This window comes from Triticum aestivum, chromosome 3A, assembly GCF_018294505.1.
Source record: "Triticum aestivum cultivar Chinese Spring chromosome 3A, IWGSC CS RefSeq v2.1, whole genome shotgun sequence".
Lineage (NCBI taxonomy): Eukaryota > Viridiplantae > Streptophyta > Magnoliopsida > Poales > Poaceae > Triticum > Triticum aestivum.
In genome coordinates this window covers 525,843,973-525,862,965 of record NC_057800.1, presented here as the reverse complement: position 1 = coordinate 525,862,965, position 18,993 = coordinate 525,843,973, and the positions used below count along the sequence as shown (strand labels likewise).

The 18,993-nt window shown below is 46.6% G+C and overlaps 1 pseudogene; it reads right to left on the bottom strand.

The window, feature by feature from the left end:
* Positions 1 to 337: 337 nt before the first annotated feature.
* Positions 338 to 4,758, bottom strand: LOC123058557 (probable LRR receptor-like serine/threonine-protein kinase At4g29180; annotated as a pseudogene).
* Positions 4,759 to 18,993: the final 14,235 nt, after the last annotated feature.

Sequence of the window (18,993 nt, the reverse complement as noted above, 5' to 3'; positions counted from 1 at the left end):
TGGCACCCGCTCTCGAGGCAGTGTGACCGTACCCGCCTCGGCCACATGATGGATGCGCTTCTGGCTACAGCCCGTCGGCTCTCAGCATCGTAGTGTCGCTTCACGACTGCCACTAGGTTGCCTTTTTCATATTATTTTTTATGTTTTCTTGGACATTGTTGTGTTGTGGCCCCAACCGTTGGTTTGTAACTTGGGATTTGCTTGACTGTTGTACGGAACTTTGCTTTATCTATAAAGTGAGACGAAAGCCTGTTTTGAGGAAGTGACACACGATCAAAAGCCTATTTCGAGGAAGTGACACACGATCAAAGAAGGGGGAGCTCAAAGGGGGAGAGGGAATTGATACCGTTTTTCTTATTGTGGGGACATGTTACGAGGTTGAAGCTCTCACAGCTAAACAGAAACTCGGATACATCACAATGACATTCCCAGAAATCTTATCTAGCTGCGGGGCCACTCACCAGATCTAGCACCCTCCCACTCTGCGTACTCTGGCTTGCAGTGTCACTGTTTTCCCCATACCCGTCGCCACTTCCGGCGTACGAACCGTGCACCCTCTCGCAGCCTTCTTCCAGCTCCAAGCTCTCCTTGAGCTGGACGACGACGTCGGCCATGGCGGGCCTCTGGCTGGCCGCCTGCTCCGTGCACCTCGGGGCCAGGTCGGCGACCTTCCAGACGGAGTTGAGGTCGTACCGCCCCGCATGTTGTCGTCCACGACGCTCTCGATGTCGCCCTTGGCGAGCCTCTGCCGCGCCCACTGCACGATGTGCACGCTCTCCGGGAGGATCGGGGGCTGGCCCGTGACCACCTCCAGCAGCACGATCCCGAAGCTGTACACGTCGCTCTTCTCGCTGAGCTGGAACGAAGTGTAGTACCTGCAGAGTACGTGTTGTGAGAGTCTCAGAGAGCACTTTTTACTACCACTTCAGTTTGCTTCTCTGTGGTTTTGGTTAGTGGAGAAGAACGTACTCGGGGTCGAGATATCCGGGTGTTCCCACTACTCGCGTGGAGACATGGGACTGGAGGTCGTTGTTGAAGGCCTTGGACAGGCCGAAGTCGGCGATCTTGGCCTCCAGGTTGCTCCCGTTCAGGAGTATGTTGGCCGCCTTCACGTCCCTGTGGATCAGCGGCGGCGTGCACGCCTTGTGCAGGTACTCAAGGCCTGCACATCAGAAAAAGAACATTCAGTCAAGTTGGTTTCTGACAGAAAAGAGAAGCAGGTGTGCTGAAATAAATTATGTCTGGTAGTAGCTTGGAAACCTTGGGCAGAGTCGAGCGAGATCCTTAATCTTTGGCGCCATGTTAAAGGTACAGAGTTGGGGGATTTTTCTGAAAGATACAAGTAATCAGCAGGGATTTCAGGGATAAGAGTACAAGCTAGTAATTGATTTCTTCCTACTACCTCTTAGCTTCTCTTGTAAAGTTCCTTCAGACATGTACTCGTACACAAGAGCTGAGTGCTGCCCATCCTTGCAGTGGCCAACCAGATTCACCAAGTTCCTGTGATGAACTCTTATCAGATGCAGAGCCTGAAATGCAATTCAGAGTAGTTCTGTCAGTCAGTGACCAAGTGCATTTTATTTTGCAGCACATCCGTATATGGTTTGACGAAACTGAGAAATTCTTGTTATTAAAGTATTTGGGTAAAATTGATTTGATTAATTCTGCGCACACGATGGAAGAGAAAAAACACGCATAGGAATGAGGGGAAAGGAGCAGGAAGAAACCTAACCTCTGCCAAGAACTCATTAACCCCTTGAGATGACGATTCTGAGCGCATTTTGACTGCAACCGGGGTTCCATCTTCCAAGTAGCCAAGATAGACTACTCCGAACCCACCTTTGCCAATGGACTTCTCGAAGCTATTTGTGATAGTCTTTAGCTCTTTGTAACTGAACTGGCGGGTATCGAATTGCAATGAGACAGCGTCTCCATTGTCTTCTTTTGATTTACTTCCATTCAGCGGTCTGACAGAAAGATCTGCATAGGCACTGCTTTATTAGCAACCAAGAACACGACACACTATATTTTTCCTGAACAATAATTAGACAACTAGTACTTGGTTTCTAGTCAACAGAAATCACCATTTTCAGTTCTTCTTCTGCGAAGGCAGAGTGTAAGAGTTACCACCACAACCACCAGTACAGAAAGTACAACGGCAGCCACAGCGAGATTTACGGCAGAAATCTTGGTAGGTTTTTTTCTTTGTGGCTGGTCATTGTTGATGCTGCTTATGTTCGCTTCAATTCTAACATCACCAAAAATAAGGATCACAAATCATAGTGAATACTGAATAGTGTTACAGGATATGTTGGGACAGGAATGTTCCACTGTTTTTTTTCTGATATTCAGACACTATTGTTAAAACCCTATTAAAAATGTTCAGATTTTTGATCCTTTGTTTGCTTTGCACAATAGGATTGTAAATGGTGACAATGAGCAGGTCCGTGATTATATATATTTTTTCTTCTGAACTATATATATAGGAAGATAATACTACCTTAATGAAAGTGCACCTTCTTGCGACCTTTTTAGAAGACTTTCTGGAACTGATCCATTGAACTTGTTGCCGGTCAAATCTCTGAGGGGAAACAGGGGACGGGATTAATGTTGGGCGAGTGTAACAGTGACAATGTTTCATCAAAGTAGTACAAATCTCATGGTCATTGATCTTACAGGACAGCAAGCGACGGTAGTTGTGCAAGAAATTCAGGAATGTTCCCTGTCAAACTGTTGTGAGATAAATCCCTGAAAAATCAACAAATCTTCCAACTATTACCACTGAATGTGCAGCACAAAAATACTGACGGGGAACTAGAGTAGTAAAATAGATGATGCATATTTACAGGTTCTGAAGAGCAGTGAGATTGCTTAAAAGAGTGGTGATTTCTCCAGCCAACCCATTGGAGGACAAGTTTCTGCAAGAAAAGGCATCCCCAAAGGTTAAACATTTTTCAGTTATCTCACTATGTTACACAGTACTACTCCCTCCGTTTCAAATTACTCGTTGTAGAAATGGATGTATCTAGAACTAAAATACATCTAGATACATCCATACCTGCGACAAGTAATTTGGAACGGAGGGAGTATTACGCAGTATTTAGGGGTGAATTCTTCTCCTGGTTCGGTTCAAAAAGCATTTAGGACTGAATTTGCATCTTGCAGGTGCAGGAACTCACAGTGAGGTGATTCTTGGTGCGCTAGAGATTGCATAGTTGCAACCTACACCGTCCCACAAATATATCTTGGGGCCACACGGATCACCCATCCAGTTCCTCTTGATCTCATACTTGGCCTTGATGGCCATAATGGCACTCACTAGATCCCCCAAATCAATTAATAGAAACAACAAAATGTCAGCTTCCTTTTTTTTTGTGAATATGTCAGCTTCCTTTCAGTAACCATCACTGTGCATGACGAAATTCAGTTCAGAGACACCAATTTGCATGTATGAGGTCAGAGACCATACCATCTCCTCCATGAGTTGCACGCTCTGCAGTAGGCACCATGACATAGATCTCCAGCGCATTGAGCAATGGCGGCAGCGTCGAGTTGGCGGTCGGTTCGATCCTGAAGCTGTACTCCGTACTCCCTGCCACCATCCCGAACATTGAGCTGGAGTAACGGAACTCCGGGGAGAAGGGCTTGCTGTACCACAGGCCGTTGTTGAGGTAGACCTCGCAGATCCTCGCCTCGCTGCCGTTGAGCCGCCGGAGCTCGGCCATGTGAAGCACGGCGAAGTAGTCCAGCTCCTTGTTGGACTCGTACGCGCCCCAGTAGAACCGCAGGCTGAAGCCGTCGTCCACGGTGGCGGCCGTCTGCATCACCGCCGACGGCACCTCGAACTGGTCCCCGGCGACGTAGCGCACCGTGCCCGTCGTGTTGGCCGGGTTCCATGACCGCAGGTTCGCTAGCACCTTCCAGACGCGGTCGTGGGGTCCGACGGGTACCTCACGATCGGCTTCTCGTCGTCGGGGCCGAGGTTGTACCGGCCGTGGACGGCCATGGAGAGGGAGGCATTCGCCACGACGGGGTATAGCGTGTCCGGGAGCGGGCGCAGCTCGAGGCCGGAGATGAAGGGCGTGCCGAGCCCCTTCTTGCCGACGAGGCAGACCTGGACGTAGTCGTCGGGCACGACGGCGATGATCTCCGCCTGGAAGGTGTCGGAGACGCTGGAGACGTTCGCCGTCTGCCAGAAGTTGACGCCGAGGTGGAGGTCGAACACGGCGAGGCCGCCGGGGCCCAGCCCGTCGTAGTTCCCGTGCAGGAAGGTGGCGCGGACCAGGTACTTGGTGCCCGGCGTCAGGGAGCGCACGGTGTAGCAGTTCCGGGCGCCGGTGGGGAAGCTCCGGAGGTCGTTGTAGAGCCTCGGCAGCTTCAGGTCGATCATGCCGGCGTGCTCGGCGGAGATGTTGTGGCTGACGCCCGCGTCCACGAACTGCGCGTCGGGGACGTACGGCAGCCAGGTGACGACGTCGACGTAGCCGGCGCTCGGAGGGCTGCCGCAGTCGATGCTGATGAAACCTGGAGCCAAGCAGATCGACGGTGGCACCGCACGAGTGGGCAAGGTTTACTACTAGTTCGTCCAGAATCGAACTCCGGGGAGAAATGTGTGTGATTGCGGGCAGCTTACCGCGAGTGTTAGCTTGAGCGCGAGCATAGAGCACGACATGGGCGACGCAGATGGAGATGAGCGAGAAGACGGCGGCCGTCGTCCGCACGGAGCCGTGGCGCGACATGGCAGGCTAGCTGATGAAGTGATGATGACCTCCAGCTCCAGGTGCCTCCGTGATCTTGGAAAGAGAATATCAATGGATTAAAGGTAATGCACTGATTTATTTTGGGTTAATGCACGTCTTTGCGAATGTATTTTATTCAGGCCTATTTCGATCAATCGCGACGAACAGGGTGCCACGTTGTGGGCATTCAAATCAGTGCGTATTGGTCCGAAATCGGATACAAAATTCGTCCCTCGTGTCAACACGCGATGGTCTTTTCTAGATTTGTTGTGCGTAAAACATGCGTCATGGCTGTCTCCTACCCCTGCCAGAGCTTTGCTACATCTACGTAAAATCTCTTACGAATCTTACGTACAAGCTCACGTGATCTGATTTGATTGAAACAAGATAAGACCCTGACCCATCTGACAAAATAGATGAGTGGACAGCTTTACGTAACCTGCTACGTTGATGTAGCATTTTTTTTAAAGAAAATGATTCCAGCCCCAGTTTCATTTTCATTAAAAAATGAAATTCACAGAGTACAACATTTATTACAAACTGCGGGAGGAGACTGAGGCATCCCTCCGACATGGTTTTCAGAAATCACAAAACACAAACATCTAAAAAACAGGGCCAAGGCTAAAAGAACTATGTTGAAATGAGACTAACTACTTGCAGACCTCGCTATGGGAAGGAAACATGAGGCTAAATTTAACCATCAATGACCACGCTCTTCTCCATGCCCATCCACCCTCCCATCTTTTGGAGAGAGTATTGCAGCCAAAGTTCATTCCTCTTCAGCCTGGCTCTGGCCAAAGCAGCAGCGGTGTTCTTCTTGCAGCCTCCCATATAGCCACAATGATCCCCTCCACGCGCTCTCTTGCACTTCCTTTGCACAGGATCTTCCACAGGTTGCAAAAGCCTGCAATCCTTCTCAGAACCACCTGCACACCCATCCAGTTTGTGTTATTAAAACGTAAATCATTCTTGCATCTCCAGATAGCCCAGAGAGTAGCTGATATAGTCAGATTTTCGGCTTGCAAGTTTTTAACTTTTCCCCACATGTCTGCCACCTTATCAAAGGCAGGTAGGGGGATGCATCCTATGATGGAATGTATATTTTTCCAGATCTCCCTAGCTACAACACACTCAAAAAACAAGTGGTTGATATTTTCACATTCTGAGCAGAACAAGCAAGATAGATTATCTAAGTGTTGCCTTTTTATAAGATTCTCTCTAACCAACAACTTATTATGTGGCAGCAGCCACAAAAATATATGGATGTTGGGAGGTACATGGATTTTCCATATATCAAAAACATGAACTGGGCTAATGCCCCTAAAATTAATCATGGCATACATAGATCTAACTGAGTATTTACTATTTGACTCTAGTTTTCAAATTAAAGCATCATCATCATCACACACGACAACAGATTGAACAATGCTTAACAGGTCAAATCAGAGGAGAAGCAACCTATTATCTACACATCTCCTAAATGTGATTTTAAGGTTTACCACATCCCACAAATCAGGAATAACCTGATTGTAGCATTTTTGCCCCTACCATTACCACACAGCGAGCCGAACACTGCTTTTCCTTAGAATCAACCGAACACTCTACTGACAGGGAGCTCCTAAGGGCATCTCTAAGAGCAACACTAGCAGCACACACACAAAATAAGAAGAAGAAGAAGAAGAAGAAGAAGAAGAAGAAGAAGAAGAAGAAGAAGAAGAACTCTAGCCGACGGCGTAAATCAGCCCGTCACGCAAAATAACCATCAATACACGGGACCATGACAAAAAATCGTCTCAATCAGGTCTGGCCATAATTTTTTTTTGCGGACACCTCCATATTTCAGCCTGTAGCCGTCAAATCTAACAACCCCCCTCCTCCTTTGTCGCTCCCTTTATTCCCTCGTGCGACTTGGCGAGAGGGAAACTTCCTCCCCTTCCACGCCGCCCGCCTGCATCGCTGTTGTCGCAAATCCCTTCGGCCCCAAGCCGTCTCGCCTTGATGCGCCCCCAATTGCCGCGATGGGGCCGCCACAGCCCCCGGACGACGTTTCCATGTATTGGCGATCCCATTGGTGCCACCTTGCCTACTCCCTCCCGCCGTCGCTCACGCGGCCATGTTCCTCGCCGCCGCGCCTACTCCTCTTGCCGCTAGCGTGAAGCAGAAGCAGCAGGGCAACCACGTCGTCCATGGAGCTGTGGCCGCCGCGGTCATGAATCCTCCCGCCACGGTCGCTGCCACGCGGACGTCCGCATCTTCCACCCCCTCCGGTGGACGTCCAAAGACCCAAGCAAAGGGGCCGGAGAAGAAGGTTGTGGCGGCGCGAGGACAGGCCCCACCTCAACCCCCTCCGATGAGCAATGTGTCACGCAATCCCATCGACTCCACCAACGCCAACGTGCTCGAAGAAACGCGGAGAGGTAAAGAAAATTATCTTTGCTCCAATGAATTTTGATTGAAATTTGCTTCGGTTTCTTAGTGTTTCAGCCGTCAGATTTTGTAGCTACACCATTGATACATCATATACCGAGTTGTTGGAGGAGAATGAGGTGGACTTGAGTGCTCCACTTGATGATTTTGAACCGGGTACCAATCCGGAGGTTCAAGCCGAGGTTGAGGAGGCGGATGACAACAATGATAAAGTGAAAGAGCTTGAGGTGGAGGAGTTCGATACTAGCCAAGCCAAGTTTGAAAAAAGAACCGGCAATTACAGGAGGAAGTTTGCTTGATTCGAGCATGGGAGAGCTATCACCCACCAGAACGAGCAACACGGCAGGCCCACAGGCGCCTCGAGAAGCCCATCCAGGGGTACTTTTAGCGTAATCGTCATATGTCGCCTGTACTTATGCTTATTACTGCTCGCCTACTGCATAGCGCTATTTGAGCCGGCCTAATACTGTAGCTTCGCTCGATTTTTTTAGTACTTCCCCCGTCCCAAAATAAATGTTGTCGTTTTAGTTCAATTTTGGAGGACCAGCCTTTTCACTGTTTTTATTAGTTTTCTTCGGTTCTTCTTTACCCTTTTCGTTTTCTTTTCTCTGCTTCACTTCGTTTCTTTCATTGTTTTTCACTGGTTTTCTTATGTTTTTTATTTTCTTTTTTCTTTATTTTCAACACATATCTAATATTTTCATAGACATATTACATTTTCCTACAAATCAGAAATATTTCTCTATTCATGTTTAATATTTTTTAAATACATTATTTTTAATATATATTTTGATGTCTACTTTTTTCACACATATATATATATGTTTAAAATATATTTTCAAATACTTGTTTAAACATTTTTTGAGTATCTGTTAACATTATTGAAATACATGTTGAACTGTTTCTTTTGTATGATGCATGTCATTTATATAAACTATGCAAGCATTTTTTTGAAATATATAAATATTTTTAAATAAAGTCTCAAACATTTTATTTGAAATGTATGTATATTTTTGTAAATGTAATGTACATTCTTTTGAATAGTATGGAACATTTGTTTCATGGCAGAAACATTTTTTACATTGTATAATGTTTTTAAAATATGCAATATACATTTTTTGCTACACTTGGACATTTTTGAAGTTTCAAAAACATTTGTTTGAATGGTACAAACATTTTCTAAGAGCTGAGCGACCATTTTTTTACACCGCATTATATTTTTAGTTGTGCGTTGAACACTTTTGAAAACTTAACTATTTATTTTCATAATATTTGTATTTATTATTTTCTAAACTTTAGAAAAGTAAAAAGAATCATGTGTGCAACATCGGAGGGATGAGACATGTGGTTATTGCATCGGACCACTACTGGCTCGCTGTAGGTGACCTGGTCTTCTGCCTCGCATAAGGCAAGATATAGACTCGCCGATCACTAGTTAAGAGTCATCCCTTGCAAATGTCACTCCCCACCTTGTTAGGTGCTAGCAAGTGGTGTGTGCCACTTGTCCCAACGAGGAGGTTTCCTATTTTTTCGTAGATTCTTTTATTCGAAACGTTTTATCTCTTGAACAGTGCGTCCAAATACCGAATCCATTGTTGAGTTTCTTCACGTTGGGATCTTCAAAACCAGATCCCGTGTTAACAGGTTTTAGTAAACTTTTTCACGAAACAAAAGACAAGAGAAAAATGGATACTGAAAGAAAAACGAAAAAATGAAAGAAAAAACAAAAGTCTGCATGCATGGTTGCGTTTTCACTTGTTTGGGAAGCACAGACAATGCTTTTCCGAGGAAGCATGAGTTGTGCTTCTCGCGAAAGCAAATATGTGCTTCTCGTAGAAACACATGATGTGTTTTTCATATTATTATTTTTCGAAAAGCACAACTGTGCTTTAAATTTTTTTCACTAAAACCTAGGAAAAATCAGACAAAAACTTAAAAGCCAAGAAAACTCATCTTACACCCAAAACACATGTACACAATTTTTTTAAAAGAAAATTCAGAGGTAGCGTCCAACATGCGACATGTGGTAGCAGTTGAGCGCACCACTTGACGCGCTACCATGCCAGAAAAGTGACCAGTACGGGAGCCCCACAAGAGGTGACCTTTAGTTAGTTACTCTCTAGACTGTCCCTAGTAGACACTAAAAAAAAAGACTATCCCTAGTTTTTTTAGGGTTAGGGGTTCTCCCATCGGAATTCCTGTTGTATATTGAGGGCAGGGCGCAACAGCAGTGAACCGTGTGCTCGGCTCACTATGAGGCAGTGAACTGTGCTCGGCCCCAAGTAACCGACAGGATTGCGCTCGGCCCACTAACTCAATACATTATTTTCTAAAAAATCGATCGGATTGCTCAGGAAACTTGGACCCCAAGTTACCGACCACACGACAAGAACTGACAAACACGACCACCAACCCGTGCCCGCCAAGGAAGGGAAGCCCCCGGTGCGTATAAATTGTCCACCGGCAGATCTGGCATCGACGAACAGAACCACGAAGCAAGCCAAGGAAATGAGCAAAGATGCGTCGGGAGGGACGGCAGCGAGGGTGGGTGCGCGTGTATGACCGCGAGATGGTTGACCCGGAAGGCAAGCGCCGCGCCGTGCACGCCGTGGAGGGGCCGGCGGTGGCCAACGGCGGGTTCATCCGGGCGCCGCGGAGGCCGACCAACCAGTCCAAGTCCGGCGGCCTCCGTGCGCTCGGCAGGAGCGGAATCGCGCAACAGGAGGAGGAGGAGGAGCCGCAGGCCCTTCCGCCGACGATGGCCGTGCGCTTCGGGTACTACTACTCGACGGGATGGCAATCGCCGTTCAAGTTCGAGTCCGCCATGTACAACTACAAGAAAGTGGAGATCCGTCCGCCGACGGCAGCGCGCTTCGGGGGAAGATCGTCGTGCAAGGCGGGGCGCAAGTTCAGGCACGACAAGGTCAAGAAGTATTACCTCGACGCGGCCGACGTCCTCGACGGGCAGCTCGATTATCTTCATGACTTCGATTCATGAGCGCTCGGGACGGAGGTGCATTCACTAGTAGAAAAAGTGTCAAATGTGAAGCACATTAGTGCCGGTTTGAATTTGAGCCGGCACTAATGTGACCATTAGTGCCGGTTTCAACAGCTAGGTGGACGGACATCATTAGTACCGGTTCGTGGACAACCTTTAGTACCGGTTCATGCCACGAACCGGTACTAATGAGGCTGTGTGAGGCTATGGTCAGGCTGGGGCCCCCATGAAGACCTTTAGTACCGGTTCATGCCCTGAACCGGTACTAGAGTTCCTTAGTAAGCTGATTTTTAGTCCCACCTCGCCAAGAGAGAGGCAGTATGAGCAGTTTATAAGCCGTGAGTGCACAGACAATGACGAAGAGTTGCAATGCTCACCTGCATGTTGATTAGCTTCAAGCCTTGCGGAATAGCATAGATTGCACTGAGCTATGTGCAGTGCAGTCTACACTATTCCGAATGGCTTGAAGCAAATTAACCAGCATTGCACCTTTTTTTATTTTTAATAACTTATTTGAACTCTGGACTTCTTTTGTGTTCAGTATGCAGCATTCAAAGCGATGTCATCAATTTCCAACATGTTCTGACATCATTTGTTGTTTTTCGGTCATTTACCTAATTATTTAGAGAGCTAAATGACCGTGAAATTATTGAGGGCGTGCATACTTTTCTGCTTGCGGCTAAGGCAAACAAGCGGGCAGATGGTTTTATGCCTTGTCCATGTGCTGGCTGTAAGAATGGTCACAATTACTCTACGTCAAGAACCATTCACGTCCACTTGTTTAAGTCCGGTTTCATGCCCCACTATAATGTTTGGACCAAGCACGAAGAAAGAGGGGTTATGATGAAAGATACATGCATGCCCTAATGATTGCATCCTCTACCGCAAGATCAGCCGCGATGACCCTGATGATGTCGAGGGCGAGCGCCCCAGGAAGAAGATTCCTGCCAAGTTTGATGAAATTGCTCCATTCACAGTGAATATTGACCCGAGCATCCCGTTAAATGATGAAGATTTTCCATGGTTACGGCGCAAAGGGACACAGGCGAAGGAAAAGTTTCACACCCAAAGATCTGGGATGTGATCAGCTTCACTATCATCACTTTCTTCTGTGTTTCACATCAAGAAGGGAATCTCTGTAATAGTTAGGGTAGTTAATTATGTGTTTTGGCATTTGAAACGCGAAGAAATTTTATGTGCAAACAAATTCTTTCATGCCTTTACTGATTTTTAAAGTTAAGTTATTCACAAACTAGTGATTCACACTAATTTCAAATAATTCAAAATTTAAACTATTCAAATTTGAAAACTATGGGCACTAACAGAAAGTTTGTAATTTTTTGTACCTAAAGCAAAAATATTCACAAAGAAACTCTAAATACACAAAAAAAACTCAAAAATAAATAAAGCAAAAAAAATAAAAAAAAGCCCGCCTACTAGGCCAGAGCGGCCTGCATACGACTAGAAACCCAACCTGTTGTTGGGCCAGGATGCAGGCCCGCAAAGGCCCAGTAGGCCAACAGGGCAGCACAGAACATGTACGCCCAGTAGGCCTGCTTTAGAGAGGAGCTCGAGAGAGCTACCGCACGGGGGTTTATAAATCAGTGCGGTCGGCCCTCGGCTAGCGAGGTGGGACTAAACTTACGCACCGCACCTGCGCCAGCGCACCCCCTTTACTACCGGTTTGTGGCACCAACCGATACTAAAGGGGATGCGGTTCCCGCCGCTTGGCCTGGCCAAAACAGGTCTTTAGTACCGGTTGGTGGCTCCAATCGGTACTAAAGGTGCCTTCTATATATACAACACTTACAAAAATTTCATTCTCCCTCTGTTTCTTCCTCTGTTTCCACATTGAAGCACCGCCCGCGCGCCCCGATCGATCGACGCCGTCGCCGTCGCCGCCCCCGTCCCCGTCGCCGCCCATGTCCCCGTCGCCGCCCCGGGCCCGTCCCCGTCGCGCCGTCCCCGCGTCGCCGCCCCCGCGTCACGCCCCGGCCCGTCGCCGCCCCCGGCCGTCGCCGTCGCCCCGCTGTGAGCTCTCCCCCTCTAACCCCTCTCCCTCGCCCCCGGCGGCCACCATGGGCGCCGCCCCTCCCCGAGCCCATACACACACACACAAGCATGATGAACACACACACACACACACACACGTACATATGTATGGATTAATGCATGTATATATTAGTATATACATATTTTGTATGTTTAATTAGTTTAGATTTTTTAGATTATTATTTTTTTCACTAGTATATATATGTATGAATGCATGTTAGATGGATATAATTAGTGTTTAATTAGTATGGAAATTTTTTATATAATGTTGTTTTTCAGTTTTTTAATGGATGTATAAAAGTTGTGTTTTCTGTTTTTAGTGTTAGATGCTTAATTAGTATGAAATAGCATATAGAATTTTGACATATGCAATGATAGCATAATTAGTGTTATATAGAAATGTTAGAAATTTTAGTTATCAAAATCCAATCATTAAAAAAATGTTACTTTTTGCGGGCATATAGCTAGTATTTGTTCTCGATGATACCCGGCCCGCATCCTCGCCGTCGACCCGTCCGTGACGACGTCCGACTGACCCATGTCCGGGACTGGGCTCCACCGGGCTGGCACTGGGAGGTGCTGCCTGGAGGGGCGCGCCGCTTGATGAGGAACCCGGCCCCGGGTCCCGTCGTCGACCCTGATCTCGTTTGGTGGCGTTCGCGTGGGCCAGTTTCGGTGCGGAGGGAGCCGGCCCCGCCGGAGGTGGTACGTCGCTGTGTCAGGGAGGAGGACGAGCACGTCCATCGCTACATGGTTGCGTTAGAGGGCGGCAGGTTCTCCAATACCTGGCAGTTTCTTCAGGGATCTCACTTCAGCTATGATCCTGTGAGGGTTCCTTCTCTTTGGGTGTCCACCGCCCGCACCGCAGGAACCGCGAGTATCCTAGATTCTTCTGTAGTATTCAATCTTTAATTAGCTACCTAGCCAGTGATGTACTATTCAATATTATATATTATTCGAGACGATGTATTCGAGATTATATCTATTATTCGAGACGATGTATTCGAGATTATATCTATTATTCGAGACGATGTATTTGAGATTATATCTATTATTCGAGACGATGTAATTTGAATACTAAATTGTTTTATATTTCTTTTGGCATAGTTAAATAAAAGCTATGGCGGACAATACCGACAGAGAGGGACAATACAAGCTCCTAGAAACGGAGCACGTAGAAGCACTTCAAGAGGAAATAGCGGGATTTTTGCTCGACCAGGTCATAAATCCGAAGGGAAAATACTATTACCCGCTACCGCCCCCATCGACCAGGTCATGAACCACTTCCAATTGTCATCGTGCTCCGAAGGCACCAATTAGGCTAATGCCACTGGCTCCGAAGGCAACATACATATGTAGGAGAAATTGTATATAGCTATACATGTGTGTATGTGTGAATTAATATGGTGGTTTGTGAGACATTGATGATATATATATGATTGGTTCCACTAGAAATTCTATTTATATATATATATATATATGCATAACGTGTACAATGTGTAGTATCGTAAAATACCAGCAAACGAAAAAGAATTAAAATGAAAAACACAAAATTAAATAAAAAAGATATCATAAAACCAAAAACCTCCCAAACATTTTAGTACTGGTTGGTGTTACCAACCGGTACTAAAGGGCTCCCGGCCCCCGGAGCTGGCTCGTGCCACGTGGTTGCCTTTTAGCACCGGTTCATGCTGAACCGGTACTAAAAGGGGGGACCTTTAGTGCCCACACTTTAGTGCCGGTTATGGAACCGGCACTAAAAGACCTTACGAACCGGTGCTATTGCCTGGTTCTGCACTAGTGATTGTCTGGTCCCTATGCCAACAGAAGGATTTTTGTTTTTGCTTGTCAAGTTCGACATGAGGAATGGGGAGTTGTATACTGGATCCAGTGGTGTATCTAATAAAAATGAGACTTTTTTTGTGCGAATGTAACAAAAATGAGACTTTAGTTTGTCTTTTTGTTTTTTAAACACAGTACAGACGCAAGCACTCATACATACGCGCGTACATTCACCCCTATGAACGCACATACGCACACCCTACACCTATGAGTCCTTGTACAATGGGAGATACTTAGGGAGGTGCTTAGAAAAATTAACCGGGTTTTTCTGAAGCATCAGTGCCTATTTTTATAGGAGAGACGCTTAGTTAAGCGTCTACCATGTACAAAGAAGCACCGGTGCTTAAGGAAATCCTGGTTTATTTCTCTAAACACCTCTCCTAAGCACCTCCCATTGTACAAGGCCTGAGCATCTCCGGAAGACTGAGCCGGCATATCATCTTGAGATGAATCACCATAGGCGTCTTGTCGTCAATGGAAACATCTAACACTATCCCTCTAACCTTCCAAGCACAAGTTGGTTCACGACTTCAGTTCATCTTAAAATGACACTCCAAGATAGTGCCTCAGTACGACGGCGTGTATGTATTCAACTTTCTATGTTTGATCAAATTTATAAAAATACCAACGATACCTATGTATTAGATCTATCATGGCATCTATTTTCATGTTTTATTCAGTTAATACTGTAGATATTGATAGTTTTTCTATGAACTTAACCAAACTTTACATCCAAAGGGAAAAAAATGACTTATATTTGAAACACATTAGCTATTGTACTCTAAGTCTCTCATCCTTCAAGTAAGAAATATTTCATCAGCGCCTCACCGGAGAAGCAACAACATGTGGGTCTATCTTAGAATGGCAGACTCGCCGGGTGTCTGGAGGTTCGCTGGGGTTAGAGGGATGGCTAAAGGCGGCGAAAAGCAGTTCGCCCACATGCTATGACTGTCGTGTGGGCGAAAAGCAGTTCTCCCACATGCGCGTGGACTAGGTGATGGTTGTGTGGGCATAAACTAGTTCGCCCACACAGGGTAGCTGGTAACCGTGTGTTGTGGGGCGTGTGGGCGACCTCTCCAACGCCCAAACATCGGCCTTGTCCTATGTGGCACGCGAATATTGTCTCAGTGTGTCAAGATTCGTGTAAACTTAACTGGACGATGATCCAGATGTATGGGCGAGTTGCAATGTTGCCACAGTGTAGGCGTTAGTGTTTTCGTTTTTTAAGTAGTGAAACATATTTTTATCCCTTTATTTTGAGTGTAATATTTAAATTCCATTTAGTAGTTTTTTTGCATGAATTTTATACTGGATATCATGATAAGATGATAACAACTACCCTGGTTTGATTATATACAGTGGTTATATATATACTCAATAGATCAAAAGTGTAAGTTTCCCTGTTTTTGTTTTTGTTATATAATTATATGTATTCGTCTTTGTTCCTTTAGATAATAGTAGTAATAATTGCATTTTTTTTCAGCTTTCCCGCCCCAACAATGTTGTCACAACTCTTTTTCGCATATACATAAGAGCTTGCGTAACATTGCAGTGATAGATAGAGTAGAGTAGCATGAATACAAATATACGGTATGAACCCACGTTCACTACGTCGGTCTGGGGGCTACCGTGAGCACAACAACGAGAGGGCTTGCTTAGCCCCTCAAATTAGATTTTAGGTTACATCGGAAGGGTTCTAAGCAATCCATTGGCCCTAGCCTTGGCCCAGCTCCGTGTGTCCTCCTTGATGGTAGCGATGATGTCCGAGAGATGGACGTCGTTCGTGAAAGACACGTGCATTCTAGTATTCCAAATTGACCAGGCACACGAATTGATGAGTGACGCAAACCCTTTCCTGAGGCTGGCCGAGTAGGTGGCGTGGGAGGCAACCCACCAGTTGAGGAATTGGACGTTCATGTTCGGTGGTTGGACAGTTGCACGACACCAGGAGAGGATGGCGTACCAAACTTGACGCAAGAAGGGACACACGGATAGCAGATGGTGCATGGACTCGGACTCCTTGTCGCATAGAAGGCATGTTGACTCGTGGGGTAGGTCATGCCTCTCGAGACGTTGAGTCATCTAGTAACAATCTTGACGTGCCAGCTAGACGAAGATCTTGATGCATAGAGGCGTGATGTTGCTTGTGTTGGAAATATGCCCTAGAGGCAATAATAAAAGTATTATTATTATATTTCCTTGTTCATGATAATTGTCTTTTATTCATGCTATAACTGTATTATCCGGAAATCGTAATACACGTGTGAATACATAGACCACAATCTGTCCCTGGTAAGCCTCTAGTTGACTAGCTCGTTGATCAATAGATGGTTACGGTTTCCTGACCATGGACATTGGATGTCATTGATAACGGGATCACTTCATTAGAAGAATGATGTGATGGACAAGACCCAATCCTAAGCCTAGCACAAAGATCGTGTAGTTCGTATGCTGAAGCTTTTCTAATGTCAAGTATCTTTTCCTTAGACCATGAGATTGTGAAACTCCCGGATACCGTAGGAATGCTTTGGGTGTATCAAACGTCACAACGTAACTGGGTGGCTATAAAGGTGCATTACAGGTATCTCCGAAAGTGTTTGTTGGGTTGGCACGAATCGAGACTGGGATTTGTCACTCCGTGTAAACGGAGAGGTATCTCTGGGCCCACTCGGTAGGACATCATCATATGCGCAATGTGACCAAGGAGTTGATCACGGGATGATGTGTTACGGAACAAGTAAAGAGACTTACCAGTAACGAGATTGAACAAGGTATCGGGATACCGACGATCGAATCTCGGGCAAGTACAATACCGCTCGACAAAGGGAATTGTATACGGGATTGATTAAGTCCTTGACATCGTGGTTCATCTGATGAGATCATCGTGGAACATGTGGGAGCCAACATGGGTATCCAGATCCTGTTGTTGGTTATTGACCGGAGAACGTCTCGGTCATGTCTGCATGTCTCCCGAACCCGTAGGGTCTACACACTTAAGGTTCGATGACGCTAGGGTTATAAAGGAAGCTTGTATGTGGTTACCGAATGTTGTTCGGAGTCCCGGATGAGATCCCGGACGTCACGAGGAGTTCCGGAATGGTCCGGAGGTAAATATTAATATATAGGAAGTCCTATTTCGGCCATCGGGACAAGTTTCGGGGTCATCGGTATTGTACCGGGACCACCGGAAGGGTCCCGGGGGCCCACCGGGTGGGGCCACCTATCCCGGAGGGTCCCATGGGCTGAAGTGGGAAGGGATCCAGCCCAAAGTGGGCTGGGGCGCCACTTCCCTTATGGCCCATGCGCCTAGGGTGAAGGGGGAACCCTAAGGAAGAGTCCCAAGGAGGGAAGGCACCTCCTAGGTGCCTTGGGGGGAGGGAAACCTCCCCTGGCCGCCGCCCCCTAGGAGATTGGATCTCCTGGGGCTGGCGCACCCCCCCCCCCTTGGGCTCCTTATATATAGTGGGGGTAGGAGGGCCTCTTGAGACACCCCTTATGCCTTTGGTGCAGCCCTCCCTCTCTCCCAAGTTCTTCTCCTCTCCCGTAGGTGCTTGGCAAAGCTCTGCAGGATTGCCACGCTCCTCCATCACCACCACGCCGTTGTGCTGCTGCTGGATGGAGTCTTCCTCAACCTCTCCCTCTCTCCTTGCTGGATCAAGGCGTGGGAGACGTCACCGGGCTGTACGTGTGTTGAACGCGGAGGTGCCGTCCGTTCGGCACTAGGATCATCGGTGATCTGAATCACGACGAGTACGACTCCATCAACCCCGTTCTCTTGAACGCTTCCGCTTAGCGATCTACAAGGGTATGTAGATGCACTCTCCTTCCCCTCGTTGCTGGTTTCTCCATAGATAGATCTTGGTGACACGTAGGAAAATTTTGAATTTCTGCTACGTTCCCCAACAGTGGCATCATGAGCTAGGTCTATTGCGTAGATTCTTTGCACGAGTAGAACACAAAGTAGTTGTGGACGTTGATTTTGTTCAATATGCTTACCGTTACTAGTCCAATCTTGTTTCGACGGTATTGTGGGATGAAGCGGCCCGGACCGACCTTACACGTACTCTTACGTGAGACAGGTTCCACCGACTGACATGCACTTGGTGCATAAGGTGGCTAGCGGGTGCCAGTCTCTCCCACTTTAGTCGGAACGGATTCGATGAAAAGGGTCCTTATGAAGGGTAAATAGCAATTGGCATATCACGTTGTGGTTTTGCGTAGGTAAGAAATGTTCTTGCTAGAAACCCATAGCAGCCACGTAAAACATGCAAACAACAATTAGAGGACGTCTAACTTGTTTTTGCAGGGTATGCTATGTGATGTGATATGGCCAAAAGGATGTGATGAATGATATATGTGATGTATGAGATTGATCATGTTCTTGTAATAGATGATCATGGAGCCCCAAGATGGAGACCAAAGGAGCTATATGATATTGGCCATATCATGTCACTATTATTTGATTGCATGTGATGTTTATCATGTTTATGCATCTTGTTTACCTAGAACGACGGTAGTAAATAAGATGATCCCTTACAACAATTTCAAGAAGTGTTCTCCCCTAACTGTGCACCGTTGCTACAGTTCGTCGTTTCGAAGCACCACGTGATGATCGGGTGTGATAGATCCTTACGTTCACATACAACGGGTGTAAGACAGATTTACACGTGCAATACACTTAGGGTTAACTTGACGAGCCTAGCATGTACAGACATGGCCTCGGAACACGGAGATTGAAAGGTCGAGCATGAGTCGTATAGTAGATACGATCAACATGAAGATGTTCACCGATGATGACTAGTCCGTCTCACGTGATGATCGGACACGGCCTAGTTGACTCGGATCATGTAATCACTTAGATGACCAGAGGGATGTCTATCTGAGTGGGAGTTCATAAGATGAACTTAATTAACCTGAACATAGTCAAAAAGGATC